The 17621-nt window shown below is 36.7% G+C and overlaps 1 pseudogene; it reads left to right on the forward strand.

The window, feature by feature from the left end:
• Positions 1–9408: 9408 nt before the first annotated feature.
• On the forward strand, positions 9409–16971 carry LOC122750231 (annotated as a pseudogene).
• The last annotated feature ends 650 nt before the right edge of the window (positions 16972–17621 follow it).

Genomic DNA, 17621 nt, shown 5'->3' on the forward strand with positions numbered 1-17621 from the left:
TAGAAAGTAGAAAAGAAAACCATTTATCAAAATCATAGTAAAACATAAATCTGAGAAGGTATACATAGACTATGTACCAGATAATATAGAATAAAAGAACTCTCACAGTGAGAGTGAGATAACTCAACCCAACTAAGAGAAATAGTCCTTAATCTCACCTAAAGGGAACCTCCATGAAGTCTCTTGAGTAGCAAGTTGGATATAGGGACATGAGGGAGACTACCTGCTCCTCTCATATCTTCTCTGAATCTTTTCTTTCAGTAACATGAAATGGATTGACCTCTTCTATCTTCCCTCCTAATGCTGGAACCCAGAAGCATTGGAAGTGACCTGACTCAAAGCTTGATGAATCCTCAAATGGGACTAGCCTTGAAGAGTCCCAAAGAGAAACTGGCAAAGGGTAGATTTTTTCTGCCAACTTCATCATGTCCCTCATGCAGGGCAGGGCCTAAATTTCCACCAATAAGGAGGAAGTCCCATACTAATTAGCTTTAGAACATAGGTAGCATAAGAAAAATTCACCATCTTCACCATTTCCCATACCTATGTTTGATGTAGCATCCACTCTAATGTTTTTCTCCTCCATGCTTCCAATTATCCTGTCCCAAATCTAGCATCAACCTATTCCCCAAACCCTCATGGCTTTCCCTGACACACTTCCTTAAACTCAGAAATACTCTCTTCTTCACACTTTCATTCTTCACACTGATATTGAACACCTTGCCTGCCTTCTATTTCTTCCTCTCCGAATCATATTTCCTGTTTCCTAAAAGTACACTTAGTTAATTAGGTATTTATCCAACAGATGACTTTTTTCATTTTTTTTTGCTATGGCCTTGACATAGGAGAGTCAGTGCTCCATTGGAACACAGAAGATGCTTAGCTGCAGGCAGTACTATACTCTTGTCATAGGTTCAAAAAAGCTAAAAGCAGCACATAACAATTCTTCATATCTGTATCCATTTCCCATCATCCTCCTTCCTAACCACCCATAACCCCCCCTCAAAAAAAACTTTTCCCTGGACCAAGGTTCTCAAGAAAGTTTATGAGTCATTGAGAACCTAGAAGTTGTAGGAAATGCACAGTTCAGTTTTCTTAACCCTAATGGGGACTTTTGAGAGTAATCAAAGGATTTTGAACAATAGGATTGATGTTCAATTCATATATCCAGTAGAGTTGGCTATTAGGTACAGGTTTATGTACTTTGGACTAAATATGTCTTACAGATCAAGGCAAGGACATGGGATCCAGTGGGAACTATCATTCCTAATAGTTGGTGTTTTCTATCCAATGTAAAGTTGCTAGGCCAAAGACCTTCAATTGCTTTTCAAAATAACTCTCATTGTTTGTAGGGCACCAAAACTAATCCAGCAATTACCTTCTCCTCCAATCATCAATATGCCTCTTCTGTCCTCCAAACCTTTATACTAATGCGATTCCATTCTTCTTGCAAACTTTTCCTATCACTGTCCTACATATGCCCCTAAGTCAACTTCATCTTTCCCTTCTTCTATCATGTGCACAGAGCTGTAAAAGGCAAATAGAATAAGAAGGACACTAAAGATTAAAAAAATTAATTGAAGGAAAGTAAAGGAAAATTAGAGAAACCTTTACTTTTCAGGTGATACACATGAATTTTAATAGTAGCCTTCTTGAGGCAAGACCTTGCTCGTTGAACCTATTCATGACCCGTGATGGGAATTACAGTTAAGGAAGAATAGAAGCTTTTGACAGAGAGTGGGGGAAAATATCTATTGGTTGTGAGAGACCCTGAACCACTCTTCAAATAAAACTATGTGTGAGGATGGTGGTGGGTAGGGAAGGGAACCCACATATACAAAGGCAGTATGGTGTATTTGATAGTGCATTGGAGTGGAAATTAGGAACACTTTGCTTACTAGCTGTATGATCCTAAGCAAGTTACCTGACTTATCTGTGCCTCATTTTCCTCATAAGTAAAAGAAACGTTTGAACTTCTATGCTTCTAAGTTTCCTTCCTGATTTGAATCCATGGTTCTATGATAAAATCTACTCTATTCAGACATTAGGAAAGGTCTAGGTAACAAAGAAAGTCAGGTCCCCTAGAAGAAAGGGGACCTGAAGGCATTTTCTCTACCAATATTTTTTGTAATTAAAAATGCCTCTTAAAAAATACAGAGCCCCCTATTTAAAATAAAACCCTGATAAATGCTTTTATTTTCTGCCTCACCAGGTGATCTCACAAACAGCATAAAATTCCTCACTGTCTACTTGGAGCTTTAGATGCCTTTGCTGAACTTGCCCAGACCCAAGAGGGAGCAGCCAATGGTTTTCTCTGAGTTATCATTGTACTTTTTCCTCAAGGTGAAGCAAAATGAATCATTAATCACTCTCCTACTTTTGGCTTTACTTATGAAATCTCACAGAATCAATAATTGATTGTACTCCGGAAGTAGCAACTCCTGAGACCAGGGGTGGCAAGTTCTGACACCACAGCAGGAAGGAAATGTGTGCTCTATTTTGTGCAAGATTGAATATGGAGATTTTTATCCATCCCTTTTCTGAGGGGGCAGGATGCCAACAGAGACTTTGGCCTTTTCAGAACTTTTCCCATTGTGAAGAAGAAAATCTCAAGATTAGATGTGGCCCCCCCCTTCAATGAAATACTAAGGAGAGAAATGTCAGGGATAGTCTCCCACAAATATTATGCTTTGTAGGTGGTAGGAGAAGCAGAATTTCAAAAAACTTTGAAAAGGAATAGGTAGGATCCCAGGGTATAAGATGCTAAAAAGGAAGTCAGTTCAAGATCATGCAAACAAAAGTGATTTCAAAGAGGAAGAAAAATGCAAAATCATAATATTAATGATTTTAAATAAATATGTTTTATTGATGATAGCATAACCTGTTCCCAGGGAGAGTAGATAGCAGCATGCCAGCATTCGCCTGTGTAGATATTCCAAATTCTCAATGAAATATTTAGAAAAAAATCAAACAAACAAAAACACAATCCCCACACAAAACAAACAATAAAAACTCCTATAATTTTCTTGGCATCTACAGGGATTCCTTTTCAATGTTTGTAAGTTGATCTTTTTCTTAAATTATTCCTCATGCACCAATTATTTTGTTCTTCAAGGAGTTTGAATACAACATTTTAACAGTTATTTTTAATGAATTTGTACCTTCAGGGTAGACATGCACCACTTTGCACATGGTAGCTTGTAAAAATGATGCAGTAATGACGACATACCTCAGAATAGCCCTGACTGAATGCCACCTATGAAAACAGCAGGGGAGCAATATAGCATGATACAAAACAGCAGGTAAAATGATATCTTGTGAATGGATGAAAATGCCCCTCTGTGGACCTCTATTTTGTGTGCTTGCTTTTATAATTATGTGTCCAGTGATTATCACAGTGCCTTCATCCATCCACCAATTCCATTTTTCAATTCTTTCATTCAAAATGTTTATATTCTATGGGAAGATACAACATTTAAGAAAATAAATAAATGTAGCACCATCCCCTTCCCTTTATAAAACTTATTGTTGGTTTGAGATACTTATCATCAACCCATAGCCATAGTTTGTTAGCTCCAAACATTGTATTTCTTTAATGGAACAGTTAGTGCAAAGTAAAAGATTCAATAGAGCAATTGAGCAAAATAGGGAACAAAGATTGTTCCCCACACATAGAGGAAGGACTCTATCACACTATATCAAACCACCATTGGGAAGGAGAATGCACATAGGTAACATATGTGACCAGGGAGTACACATAATGGGGCATATACATGTCTACCCATATAGGTAATACCTTTAACTAGGACAGATTTGTGAAGAAGACAATAATGGGATAAAGGGAAACATGTGGCCAAATCATATGTACAGCCAGGGACAACTCACATCTCCAATGCCACAGAACTAATTGATCATTCTTGACCTTTTGTTCTTCTAGATCAATTTTGTTATTATGTTTTATAGCTTTATAAAATAGTTCTTTGGTAGTTTGATTGGTATGACACTGAACATGTAATTAAAATTAATTAGAATTGTCATGTTTATTATATTGGCTCAGCCTACCTATGAGCAATTAATATTTTTCTAATTATTTAGATCTGTTGTTATTTGTGTCAAAAGAGTTTTGTAATTGTGTTCACATAATTCTTGCATTTCTCTTGGCAAGTTTGTAGCTTTTATTTTAACTGGAATTTCTCTTTCTATCTCTTCTGATTTTTTTTTTGTAAAACACAAGGAATCCCAGCAATTTATATTTGTTTAATTTCTACAAATTTACTAAAGTTGTTGGTTATTTTAACTTTTTTTTTAGTTGATTCTCTAGGTTTCTCTAAGTATCCAATTAAATCATCTGCAAAGAGTGATAGTTCTGTTCCTTGTTGTCCTTTCTTATTCCTCCAATTCTTTTTTATTTTATTTTATTCTTACATAATTATTTTCTAGTCCAATAGTAAACTATTGAACATAATGGTGCTAATGGATATCCTTACTTGATTTTTGGTCATATTGAAGATAATGTTTGCTTTTTTGTTTGTAATATGGTCACAAATTCTTAACTTCTCTTGCATCTTTGAATGACTCTTGTTGGTCCATTTCAGAACATTCTAGGGACTCTAGTGAGATGTAAAAGGTCTAGGGTGAGGAAACTCCTTTTGTTATCCCTATTCCAGCACTATAATTCCCTTTAATGTCATGCCAAGAAATTCAAGAATGAGGGGAAAAGGGCCAGTGGATCTGGTCACCTTTGCCTTATTTCATACCAGCAACTTAAATTGTTGTACTCCTTTTAAAAATACAGGATAATTGGAAAATGGAGAGGGCTCTATGGACTGGGGGAATGAAGAAAGATTTTCTATAGGAAGCAAACCTAAATGAGATTGGAATGTAAGAAGTAGAGGTAAGGAGGGAGTGTATTACAGAATGAGAGATAGCACATGTATAAAGGTAGGGAGAGGGAGAGGGCACACTGAGTTTGGGGAATGATGAATAGGACAGTTTAATTGATAAAAAGTAGTTTGGGATGTGAGATTTAAAATTGGATATACGAGCATTAAACTCCCCCTTTAACTTTTGCCTTATATATCTCCCAGACCACTAAGAAAAAGAAGCCTCTGAGCTTTAATCATGAGGGATTAGTTTTTATTGCTTGGGAATTAATAAGACAACAAAAGGTGATACCAATTAGGGAAATAGGAAAGTAGAAATACAAATGAATAATCTTAGATCTAAGCTTAGTCTATATTCCTTTATAAAACTCACCGAATCCCAAACTGCCTGCCAGGCCAAGAACCAGCACTGAACACCAAACATGTGTGCTGCCACAGCTAAGCTGAAAAGCCAGAGAGAGAGACCGAACTTCTGTTCTTCCCTCATTTTTAAGCTGGTGTGCTGGAAGTTCGTCAAGGACTCCTCCCCAAAAGGGAGGGCCTTCAAAAGCCACTTCAGTAGCATGCGCTCAACTTTCAAACAATTCAGCTAAAACTTCCATTTTTTTACCACAGAGGATTATAACTACATTTTAGCCTAAACTTGCCTCAGGTAAAGAACATCACCTAATCCTAGAGAAGAGAAGAGAATGTTTAGAATTTTGATGGCAAATGGTATGCTCAAAATTTGGATCAAACTATCCAGAAGACATTGGTAGAATGAATATGAAGAGCTAAGAAGTTTCTTTATGATGCCTACTTCTCTTTTAACATGATTGAGCTTTTAGGCTGTGTTCAGAATGCCTTAGTTCTAAGACAAGGCTATTGCAGCCCTCTTTCAGAGTATAAAAACAGACAAAAACTCTATTATGCTGATGTCCATAAGTAGACACTGAAGAATGTAATTTACCTCAAGACATCTTCAGAGAATATCAGTAGCTCTGATACAATGCAGGTATAGCTTGTTTCTGTTCACACATGTGCCCTGCAAACATGTTTGCCCAAGTATGACGCCCCTTCACAAATGTTTACATGTATTAATGTGACAAGTCAAACTTTTGTCAGAACCAAACACCTTCCATGAAGCATTACACTTAACTTACCCCCATCCTTGTCAGAATTTAGTGAATTCCTTGGATTGTTCCTCAGTGCCTGGGGCTGCCTCCTGCCAATTGGTGATTAAGAGTCAATGGGAACCAACTATGTGTATAATAATCATACATATGCTCTTCCATATATGTTTTTGTACCACTTATCTTTCTTTTTTTGTTTTTGTTTTGGTGGGGCAAGGAGGGTTAAGTGACTTGCCCAGGGTCACACAGCTAGTAAGTGTCAAGTACCTGAGGCCAGATTTGAACTCAGGTACTCCTGAATCCAGGGCCGGTGTTTTATCCACTGTGCCACCTAGCTGTCCCCGACTTATGTTACTTATGTGTGTCCCCACTTCCACTGGTGAGTAGTAGAAAATATTTCTGGAAAGGTGAGATGGAAAGAATCAGGTTGTATATGGATTCAAATGCTGTGTATTTACATTAATAAATGGATTTGATTATTTCTTATTTAAATATAATACCTCTAGATAAAAAGTAGAGAAAATAAGTAATAATTGAGAAAGCACCAACCCTAGGGGGAGAAGAAAAAAGGCATATCTGGAATAAATATATTTCAAAAGGTCAGATGATAAACATATAGTAAAGTATTCTTTTCAACAAGTAAATAAGCCCCAAAATCAAGATTCCATACCAACTTACAAAGGCCAGGTGGGTAAGAACATTAAAAGATTCACTTATTTATCCTTCAGAAGTTCCTAGGATTCAGTACATTGATGATATAGTGGAATGCCACATTGCTTCCGCGAGAAACCCTTTTGCTTTAATATAAAACTCATGCTCAATTACCATTTTCCTACTGAAAGTTTAAATGAGCCGATGTAGCCTAAAAGATGTAATAAGCAACTAAAGTAGAATAGAGTTAGTTACATTGCTAACAGCAGTTGAGATCTCTATGTTGTGCCAGAAATAAGTACAGTGTGGTCCACAGGAAAAAAAAATAGTGCTTAAAATTAAACAGTGACAGAAGCAAATATCACATGATTATTACCCTTGTCTTTGGGAAATAAGTATGATAATGTATTCATTATCGATTCTTTCTCTGCAGGACAACTGCTTTGGCTCATTGCTCATTTTAAATGGCTCAGTAAGTCACAAGAGTTGTCAGTGCTTCTCACTTAGCCTTACATCATTTGTTTACCACATCTGTTCAATAATAGCACCAGTTGTGAAGAGTCTATGCCCAGTGTGAGCATTTGAAGTACTATTCAGATGAGTATTAAATATGCTATAAGTATGAGGTACAATGTGATGCAGTAGAAAAAGCACTCCCTATCTGGTCAGAGGCAAGAAATTTGGGTCCAAGTGTAGTTTCTACAATGAACTACCTAAGTGACTAAAAGCTAGTCATTTTACCTCTTTTGAATTTTCTGATTTGTAAAAAAGAGATAATAATGTGTACTACATAAAATATTGGAAAGAAGATTCTTTGTAAATTGTTAAACACTGTAGTGGGGCTATTTTAATTTCAGACAACAAAAGGATTTTAATAACACAAAAATTATGCCTGCTATTTAAAAATCATAGCATTTAAAACAGTAAGGACTTGAGAGTGAGAAGGATAATTAGTAAATAGAGAGATGGCCACGATAAGGATCACATCGCTTCAAGCAAGTGCAGGTATTTAAAACATTTTGTGAACCTGGACAAATGATTTAACTCCTCTAGACCCCAGGATTTTTGTAAAATTATGAATTGATGAGAAGGTTCAAATTTACTTTGATAGACTTTTCTCACCAAGAGTTCTGCATAAAATCACAGATTTGTTATAAAATAACAAGTGGTTATCTATCTCTTGGCCATGATGGGGGAGTCAGTATGCTTCATTGCTCATTCTCTAGGGCCTTCAATGGTTCCTCAAAGTTTCTCAGATTTGAACTTATTTTTAGGGACCCTTTCATCTACATTGTTGGGATCACATTTCTCCTATAATTACTGCTCATGGTTCTTATTTTAGGCTACATCATTTCATACAAATCTTCCCATCTTCTCTGAATTCCTTTGGAGTGAAATAGATCAGATTTGATCCTAGTAGGACCTTATCCTGAAGAGTCAGATATACTCTCTGGCTCTGACAGTAAAATTTCAGAAAAATCTCTGAAGCAAAGCTTCAACAGTTCAACAGTTAGTAATGGTGTCTCCATTCATAGAAGTAATCATTCTAAAATGGGAGTATCTAAAATGGTTCAACATTTTATTTCTTCCAATTCAGAATAAATATAAAATAAAAAGAATTAAAGTAAATGCAGAAAAATAGTCCAAATAGGCTGATGAACAGACAGATTCACCTTAGATTTGCACAAACTAATCAATTCACTGCAATTATCATAAAGTGTTATCCATTATAATTGGCTAGTTCTCTGAGCCAACTATAACATGACTTTCACCTTTTAGCTATAAGAGAGACTCCTATTGGAGTTTCTCTCCTTTTTGTTTCTTTCTTTTTCTTTTTCTTTCTTTTTTTTTTTTTTGGCAATTGGGGTTAAGTGACTCCTTGCCTAGGGTCACACAGCTAGTGAGTGTCAAGTCTCTGAGGTCAAATTTGAACTCAGGTCCTCCTGACTCCAGGGCCTGTGCGCTATCTACTGCACCACATAAGTGCCCCACATTCTCTCCTTTTCTAAGAAGTGTGTTGTTAAGCAAAACCTGACCCACAAGGTGCCTGGTACTTGGCTCCTCAAATTAGGCATGCACAGATTCAGGCATACACATGATATAAATTCCAAGTCTTGGAACATCCATTTCTCAGGATCTCTAATAACTAATTCTTGTTTTAAAATGAAATAGAAAGGTAGAAAAATGCAGCCAGGTCTGGAAGGTATAAGGACTCAAATCTCATGCTTACCTGGGCAAACATAGGCTTCACATGCATTTCTGTAGTAACTTAACAATGGTGAGAAATACCCCCTCCGACTGTTATTTGCCCCTACATTTCTTAATTAAATCTATTTTCAATCAGCCAAAAATCTATTTTCTCACCTCTAGGAGGAAAAAAATCTGCAAACTCCAAGACACATACTGGTTAAATTAAAAATTCAATTCAGAAACAACAAGTTCTATAAACCATCAGGAGAAAGTCCTTTAAATACAAAGAAAAGGAAATTTGATTAATGCAGGACCATTCTGCACCCACTAGGAAATGATGGAGGGAATGGAATAATGTGCTCCAAAGAGCCATGGATCTCATCATGCCACTCAGCATGTCATATCCTGCAAATGTAAGTTTAATCATACATAAAAAGATAGATGGTCAGTAATAAAGAAGCATTTGAAACATTTTTAGTAAAAAACAGTAACAAAAAGAATTTCTACTTAGTAGAATAGCAGCTCTTCTTACTCCACAGCAGTTAACTATGACTCTTGATGCCCCAGTAAAAATGCTGAAGAGACCCCCCGTTGGAATTAAATTTATCACCACTTATTCCTGTGTAGGAAATTCAAGATCATTGCTAATGACCAAGGAAACAAGTTCACCCCAATGTACATCATCCTTACCCACACAGAATATTTAATTGGAGATATTACAAAGAATCAATTTACAATGAACCCCACCAATACAGTCTTTGATGTCAAATGTCTCTTTGGTTTCAGATTTGATGATGTAGTTGTACAATCAGACATGAAGCATTGGCCTTTCATAGTGGTGAATGACAGAGGCAGGCCTAAGGGCTAAGTGAAGTACAAAAGGGCAGACTAAAAATTTCTATCCAGAACTAATACCTTCTATGATCATAACCAAGATGAAAGATATTGCTAAAGGTTACCTTGGGAAGGCTGGTACAAATGCAGTCATCACAATTCCAGCATACTTCAACAATTCCCAATGTCAGGTCACTAAAAGAGGCTGCTTTGAATCATCAATGAGCCAAGTTCTGCTGTTATTGCTTATGAATTGGACAAAAAATTTGGTGCCAAGAGAAATATGTTGATTTTTTAATGTGTTGATTGGTGACCATGGGGGTAGCACTTTTGATGTCTCTGATCTTACCATTAAAGATAGTATCTTAGATGTCAAGTCCACAGCTGGTTACACCCACTTGGATGGAGAGGACTTTAACAATTGCATGGTCAACCATTAATTTCTGTGTTCAAGAGAAAGCACAGGAAGGACATCAGTAAGAATAAAAGGGCTATCCACCATCTGTGCACTGCATGTGAAAGTGCAAAGTACACCCTCTCTTTCAGTACTCCATGCCTGTAATGAGATTTACTTCCTCTGTGGAGGTAGCAACATATAAGTGTCACTTGACCAAGTTTTCAAATCTGAATGCAGACTTCTTCAGTGGCACACTGGACCATGAGTATGAGGCCCTAACAGACTACAAGCTAGATAAATGATAAAATCATCTCAGTGTCTTAGTGGATGGTTTTACTTGGATCTCCAAAATTCAGATGCTTTTTGAGAATGTATTTTAAATTTACACTGTTTTTTAGTTATTACAGACTTTTATGTTTTTTCTCAAAGTAAATTTTAAAAAATGTTTTTTTTCAAAATTTTGAGTTCCTTATTCTTTCTCTCCTTTTCTCTCCAACTCCATCTTTGAGAAGTGAAACAATTTGGTATAGATTATACATATGCAGTCCTGCAAAATATGGCCATGTTAGCTATGTTGCAAAAGAAATTGCTGACAAAAAGAATAATAGATTTTTTTTAAAGTATGCTTCAATCTGCATTCAGATTCCATTAGTCCTTTTCATCAACCATCCTTCAGAGTTGTCTAAGATTATTGTACTACCAAGAATGACTTATTGATTCATAGTTAATCGTCATATAATATTGCTTTAAATATGTACAATGTTCTCCTAGTTCTGCTCATTTCACTTTGAATCAGTTCCTCTAAGTTCTCCCAGGCTGTTTTGGAAGCACAATATTTGTCATTTCTTATAGCACAATAGTATTCCATATACCACAACTTCTTCAGTAATTCCCCAAATGAGGGGCATCCCCTTAATTTCCAATTCTTTGCTACCACAAAAAGAGCTGCTAGAAATATTTTTATACATATAGATTAATCAAATCAATCAACACTTCAAGAAATTAATTCAGACTAATCTTTGGAAGGACAAATACTGAAGCTCAAATATTTTGACCACATTATGAAAAGACAGGATTCATTGAAAAGACCCTTATGTTATAAAAGATTGAAGGAAAATGGAGAATTTGATGGCAAAGAATGAAATTAATAGATAGTGTCAAACAAGAAATTGATATGAGCTTAGATAGACTCCAAGAGACGGTGAAGAACTGAAGGGCCTGGTGTTCTATGGTCACTGAGGTCAGGAACAGTCAGACTTGACTGAATGACTGAACTACAAGATTACTATGGTAATTTACTACTGTTGTTTTGTATATTGGCTGAGCCCACACATGAGCAATGAATATTTCTCCAGTTGTTTAGATCTGTCTTTATTTATGTCAGAAATGTTTTATACTTATGTGCACATGTTTTCTAGGCTTATCTTGGCAGTTATTGTTTGCAGTTATTTTAAATGGAATTTCTCTTTCTGTTTTTTTTTCCTTGCTGGGTTTTGTTAGTAATATATTTTAAAAATGGCAATTTATGTGGTTTTATTTAATAATCTTCAACCTTGACATAGAGGAGCAGAGCTAAGATGGAGGAAGAAAGCCAGTAACCACTCAGAGTTCCCTACATGATCACTCCTATAACTTCCAAATTATGCCATAAGACAATTCCTGGAGCAGCAGAACCCACAAAATGACAGGGTGAGATCATTTTCTAGCTACAGATGTCTTAGAACATTGGTGGGAAAGTCCTGTTATACCAGGGTGGGAGTGGAGCCCAGCCCCATGGCTGCACAGATACAGGTCTAGCCCCAGGTAGTCAGTGCCAGAGAAAGAGAAACCCATAGCCTATGAATTGGTGGCAATAGCAGCTTCTTCTGGAATTCAGCTCACAGTACTGTGAGAGGGTCGTGTGATTGGCTGGGGGGAGATTACAGGGGTCTCTACCAGCAATGAAATGGGACTTGGTTGTCTTGTCCATGCTGAGAACTAGGAAGCTGTCTTGAGTGGTGCTGGCCCAGGTTGGGGAGGGGCACAGGCTCAACAAGAGCTTGCAACCAGCATAAAACAGATATTTTGTTTCCTGGTGAAAGAGCAAGTAGACCTAGGGCTACATACAGAACAGAGCACAGGCCAGGGGAGGAGAGAACCTGATTCTGCTTAAATCATACCACCTAGCCCTCCCCCCCCCCCGCCCCGAATCTTGGCACAGTGCATCCTGGAAGCAGTGCTTCACTGTAAAAAGGAGTTAAAAGTCAAGATATAGGCTAGAAATATGAACAGATAGAAAAAAAAGTGGGCCATAGACAAGGAAGATCAAAATACACCCTCAGAAGAAAATAACAAAATCAAAGTTCCTACATCCAAAGCTTCCAAGAATAATATGAATTGGTCTAAGGCCATAGAAGTGCTCAAAAAGTACTGATGATAAAGAGAGGTAGAAGAAATACTGAGAGTGATGCAGAAAAGTCATGGAAAAAAACCCAACAGCTTGAAAAGCCAAATGGAAAAGCTCTCTGAAGGAAAGTATTGCTTAAGAATAGGATTGAACAAATGGAAGCTAAAGACTTTATGAGAAATCGATATAAAATGAAGTAAATCAAAAGAAATTTTAAAAATAAAGGAGAATATGAAATATCTCCTTGGAAAAATGGTTAACCTAGAAAATAGATCCAGGAGAGATGATTTGAAAAGTATTAGGCAACCTGAAAATAATGATTAAAAAAAAAAAAACATGCTTAGACAGCATCTTCAAAGAGATTGTCAGAGAAAATTTCCTTGATATTATAGAAGCAGAAGGTAAAATAGAAATTGAAAGAATCAACCAATAACTTCCAGAAAGAGATACCAAAAGGAAAACTTCCAGGAATATTATGGCCAAATTCCAGAGCTTCCAGGTCAAGGAGGAAATATTGCCAGCACCCGGAAAGAAACAATTCAAGTACTGTGGAGCCACAGTCAGGATGATACAAGATCTAGCAGCATGTACATTAAAGGACCTGAGGTCATGGAATATGATATTACAGAGGGCAAGGGAATTGGGATTGCAACTAAAAATCACATATCCAGCAAAACTCTTATAATCTTTCAGGGGATGAAATGGGGCTTCAGAAAAAGAGGACTTTCAGGTATTCATGATGAAAAGACCTGAACTGAATAGAAAAGTTGAATTTCAAATACAAGACCCTAGAGAAGCATAAAAAGGTAAACAGGAAAAATAAATTATGAAGGATGTTAAAATGTTAAACTATTTACATTCCTACATAGGAAAATGATACTTCTAACCCATAAGAACTTTCTCAGTAATAGTGCAGCTGAAAGGAATAAATCTAGACAGAGGGCACAGCTGTGAATTGATTATGAAGGGATGATATCTGTAAAGAATTTGTTTTTTGTTTATTGTTTTTGGGGGTTCTTGTTTTGTTTGTGTGTGTGTGTGTGTGTGTGTGTGTGTGTGTGTGTGTGTGCAGCAGTCAGGGTTGGGTGGCATGCCCAGGGTTGCACAGTTGGGAAGTGTCTTGTGCTTGGCCTAGATTTGGGCTTGGGTCCTCCTGGGTCCAGGGCAGGTTCTTTGTCCACTGTGTCACCTAGCTGCGCCATGATGACATCTTTAAAATAAAATTAAAGGTTTAGAGGATAGGACTTGGAGAAAGGGAAAGGGAGAGGTTGGATGGGGTAAAGTATCTCACATAAAAGAAGCAAGAAAAAGCTTATGGAGTGGAGGGGAAAATGGGGGAGGTCAGGGGAGTGAATGAGCCATACTCTCATCAGAATTGGCTCAAAGAATGAATAACATACACACTCAAGTGGTTATAAGTAATATATCTTGTCCAGCAGGGAAGTAAGAAAGAAGGGAATAAGGGGGGAAGGGTGAAAGAAGGGAGTGCAGATTAGGGAGGGGTATTCAGAAGCAAAAAACTTTTTTTAAATCACAGAAGTATTTTATTATTTTCCATTTACATGTAGAGATAGTTTTCTACATTTTTTGGATGAGGCAATTGTGGTTAAGTGACTTGCCTCGGGTAACACAGCTAGTAAGTGTTAAGTGTCTGAGGCTCGATTTGACCTCAGGTCCTCCTGACTCCAGGGCCAGTGCTCTATCCACTGTGCAACCTAGCTGCTCCTCTATATTTGTTTTTATAAAATTTCTAATTTCAAATTTTTCTCACTCCCTCCTCTCCCGGCCCCCTCCCCAAGACAGCAAGCAATCTGATACAGAATATATATGTACAATCACATTAAACATATTTCTGCATTACTCATGTTAAGAATAAGAGAAAAAAGGAAAAACCTCAAAAAAGAAAAACAACAGCACCAAAAACAAAAGAAATATTATGGTTCAATCTGCATCCATATTCCACAGTTTTGGTTTTTTTTTTCTAAATTTGGAGAGCATTTTCCATGATGAGTGCTTTGGAACTATCTTGTCCCATTGTATTGCTGAGAAAAATCAAGTCTATAACAGCTGATCAACACATAATGTTGATGATGATGTGAACAATGTTCTCCTGGTTCTGCTCATTTCACTCATCATCAATTCATGCAAGTCCTTCCAGGTTTCTCTGAAATCCACCTGCTCATCATTTTTTATGGCACAATGGTATTCCATTACATTCATATACCACAACTTGTTCAGTCATTCCCCAATTGATGGGCAACCCTTCAATTCCCAATTCCTTGCCACCACAAAAAGAGCAGCTCTAAATATTTTTGTACATGTTGGTCCTTTTCCCATTTTTATGATCTCTTTGGGAAAAAGACCTAATAGAGGTATTGCTGGGTTAAAGCCCTTTGGGCATAGTTCCAAACTGCTCTCCAGAATGGTTGTATCAGTTCACAGCTCCACCATAAATGCATTAGTTTTCCATTTTTTTCACAGCTTCTCCAACATTTATTATTTTTCTTGTTTGTCATATTAGCCATTGTCATATTAGCCAATCTGATAGGTGTCAGTTGGTACCTCAGAGTTGTTTTACTTTGAAGCAAAACACTTTTGAGAATGGATAGTGTAAAAGAAGATAGAATATAGAGTAAATATGGAGAGCAAATAGGGAGGAGGGAAACATGGCAATAGCAAATGGGAAAAAATATGAAGCAGAGGCAAAAGCAATGTAAGCTGATGATGATAATAATGATGGTGATGGTGGTGGTAGTACTCACATTGCTGGTCTATTGAGAAGAAAAATTTTTGTCAGGTATAAGGTACTATATAAATGTTAGCTAATATTGTTGTTGCAATAAGCACCCTTGTGAGTGTTTTGTAAGGAAATCTCCCTTTAATGTACTATATAAATATTGTTTACTGTTTAAAAAATGATGAGCAGTATGCAATCAGAAAATCCTGTAAAGACTTACATGAATTCATGGAAAGTGAAATGTATTGTATACAAAATAACTGCAGTATTGTAAGATGATCTGCTGCAAATGACTTAGTTATTTTCAGCACTGCAATGATCCAAGACAACTCTGAAGGACTTATGAAAAGTGCAGTCCATCTACAGAGAAAGACCTGATGGTACCTGAATACAGATGGAAGTATATTTTGTTTTTGTTGTTGTTAGTCCCTTTTTCAAAGGTTGTTTTTTTCCTGCTATGTTTTACAGGACTATACATTTATAACTTATATTGATTTGCCTGAGTTCTTAAGGGAGGGGATAGGGAGGAAGGATGAAAATTTGGATCACAAAGTTTTAAAAATTGATGGTACAATTTGTTTTTACATGTAAGATGGGGAAAAATTCAAAATTAATTAATTACTTTAAAAAAGATAATCTTCAACTTTGCTAACATTATAATCATTTTAACTAGTGTTTTAGTTGATTCACTAGGGTTCTCTAAATGTACCATCATATCACTTTCAGATAGTGATAGTTTTCTCTCATTGACTATTTCTATTACATTATCTTTTCATGTCTTATTTTTATTGTAGTGATAATAGGCATCCTTACTTTACCCCTGATCTTACTGGGGAAGCTTCTAGCTCATGTTCAAGATAGATAATTCTTGCCAATGGTTTTAGATGGATATTACTTATCTTTTCTTTCTTTTTTGTGAGGCAATTTGGGTTAAGTAACTTGCCCAGGGTCACACAGCTAGTAAGTGTTAAGTGTTTGAGGTCAGATTTCAACTCAGGTCCTCCTGAATTCAGGGACAGTGCTTTATCCACTGTGCCACCTAGCTGCCCGATAGATATTACTTATCATTTTTAAGAAATCTCCCTCTATTCCTATGCTCCCTAGTATTTTTAATAGGAATAGGTGTTGTATTTTTTCCAAAAGGTTTTTTTTCTGTATCTACTAAGATAATCATATGATTTCTGTTATTTTTTATTGATATGGTCAATTTTGCTGATAGTATTCCTAATAATGAATTAGCCATGCATTTCTGGTTTGAAGTAACAGCAATCCCCTTTGTTCCCAGGAGTGTTTCTCAGATTGAAGTAACATTTGACCTTGATGGAAATGGTACCCTCAATGTTTCTGCTGTGGATAAGTACACAAGCCAGGAGAATAAGATCACTGTCACCAATGACACAGATCGTTTGAGCAAAGAAGACATTGTGCATGTGGTCCAGCAGGTGGAGAAATACAAGGTTGAAAATATGAATTAGAGAGACAAGGTGTTCCCCAAGAATTCTCCTGAATCTTATGCTACTGTAGAGGATAAAATATTCCAAGGCAAAATTGGTGATGAAGACAAATAGAATATCTTTGACAAAAGAAATAAAATTATTGACAGCCTGGATAAGAACCAGACTGCTGAGAAAGAAGAATTTGAGCATCAGCGGAAAGAACTGGATAAAGTCTGCAACCCCATTATTATTAAACTCTACTAGAATACAGGGGACATTCCAGGAGGCATGCCTAGTGTGTTCTTAGATGGTAGAACAGGCCCATCTGGAGGTACTTCTTCCTGACCTACAAGTGAAGGGGTCAACTAAATGCACTAAAAGAGCATTCGACACAGCTTTCCAAAAAATTGAAGGACTCAAATTTGTAGCCAAGACATGAGCAGTTTAAAAATAACATTTAAGCTACTGTGTAAATCTGGGCATTCTGCATACTTGAACATGTGCAGAGGGTGAGAGGTGAACAACATTGCATTTTAACAGTAGTATAAAAAGCAAAAATGCAAATCTTGTCCTGGAAATGAAATCTATTTAAATTGGCACCATAAACAAAAAGAAATACAAAACTAAACAGACTATTTGCTTCTTGAAATCTTGAACAACAGAAATGTTAATAGATGCAACATTCAAGGACAGCAACACATTAGAGTGATAACAAAGAGACTGGTAAGAGGTATCTTTCTAAATGTACCCAGAGGCAGAAATGATGGTGGAAATATGAAGGAGGTAACAGTGAAGAGGTAGACAGAGGGGGTTGTGGACATAACCTGGTGAAACTACGTAGAGGTACATCACTGTGTTTTTGTTTTGTTAGTTTTTATGAAACTACATTGCAGCATGGGAAAGCACATGGAAGCAAGGAAGGGGAACAGAGAGGAATGTGTGATGTGCTGGAGTCGAATCAAGTATTAGCAATGACAAGAGGGTGAGCTCTGTGG

This window comes from Dromiciops gliroides, chromosome 1, assembly GCF_019393635.1.
Source record: "Dromiciops gliroides isolate mDroGli1 chromosome 1, mDroGli1.pri, whole genome shotgun sequence".
Taxonomy (NCBI): Eukaryota; Metazoa; Chordata; class Mammalia; order Microbiotheria; family Microbiotheriidae; genus Dromiciops; species Dromiciops gliroides.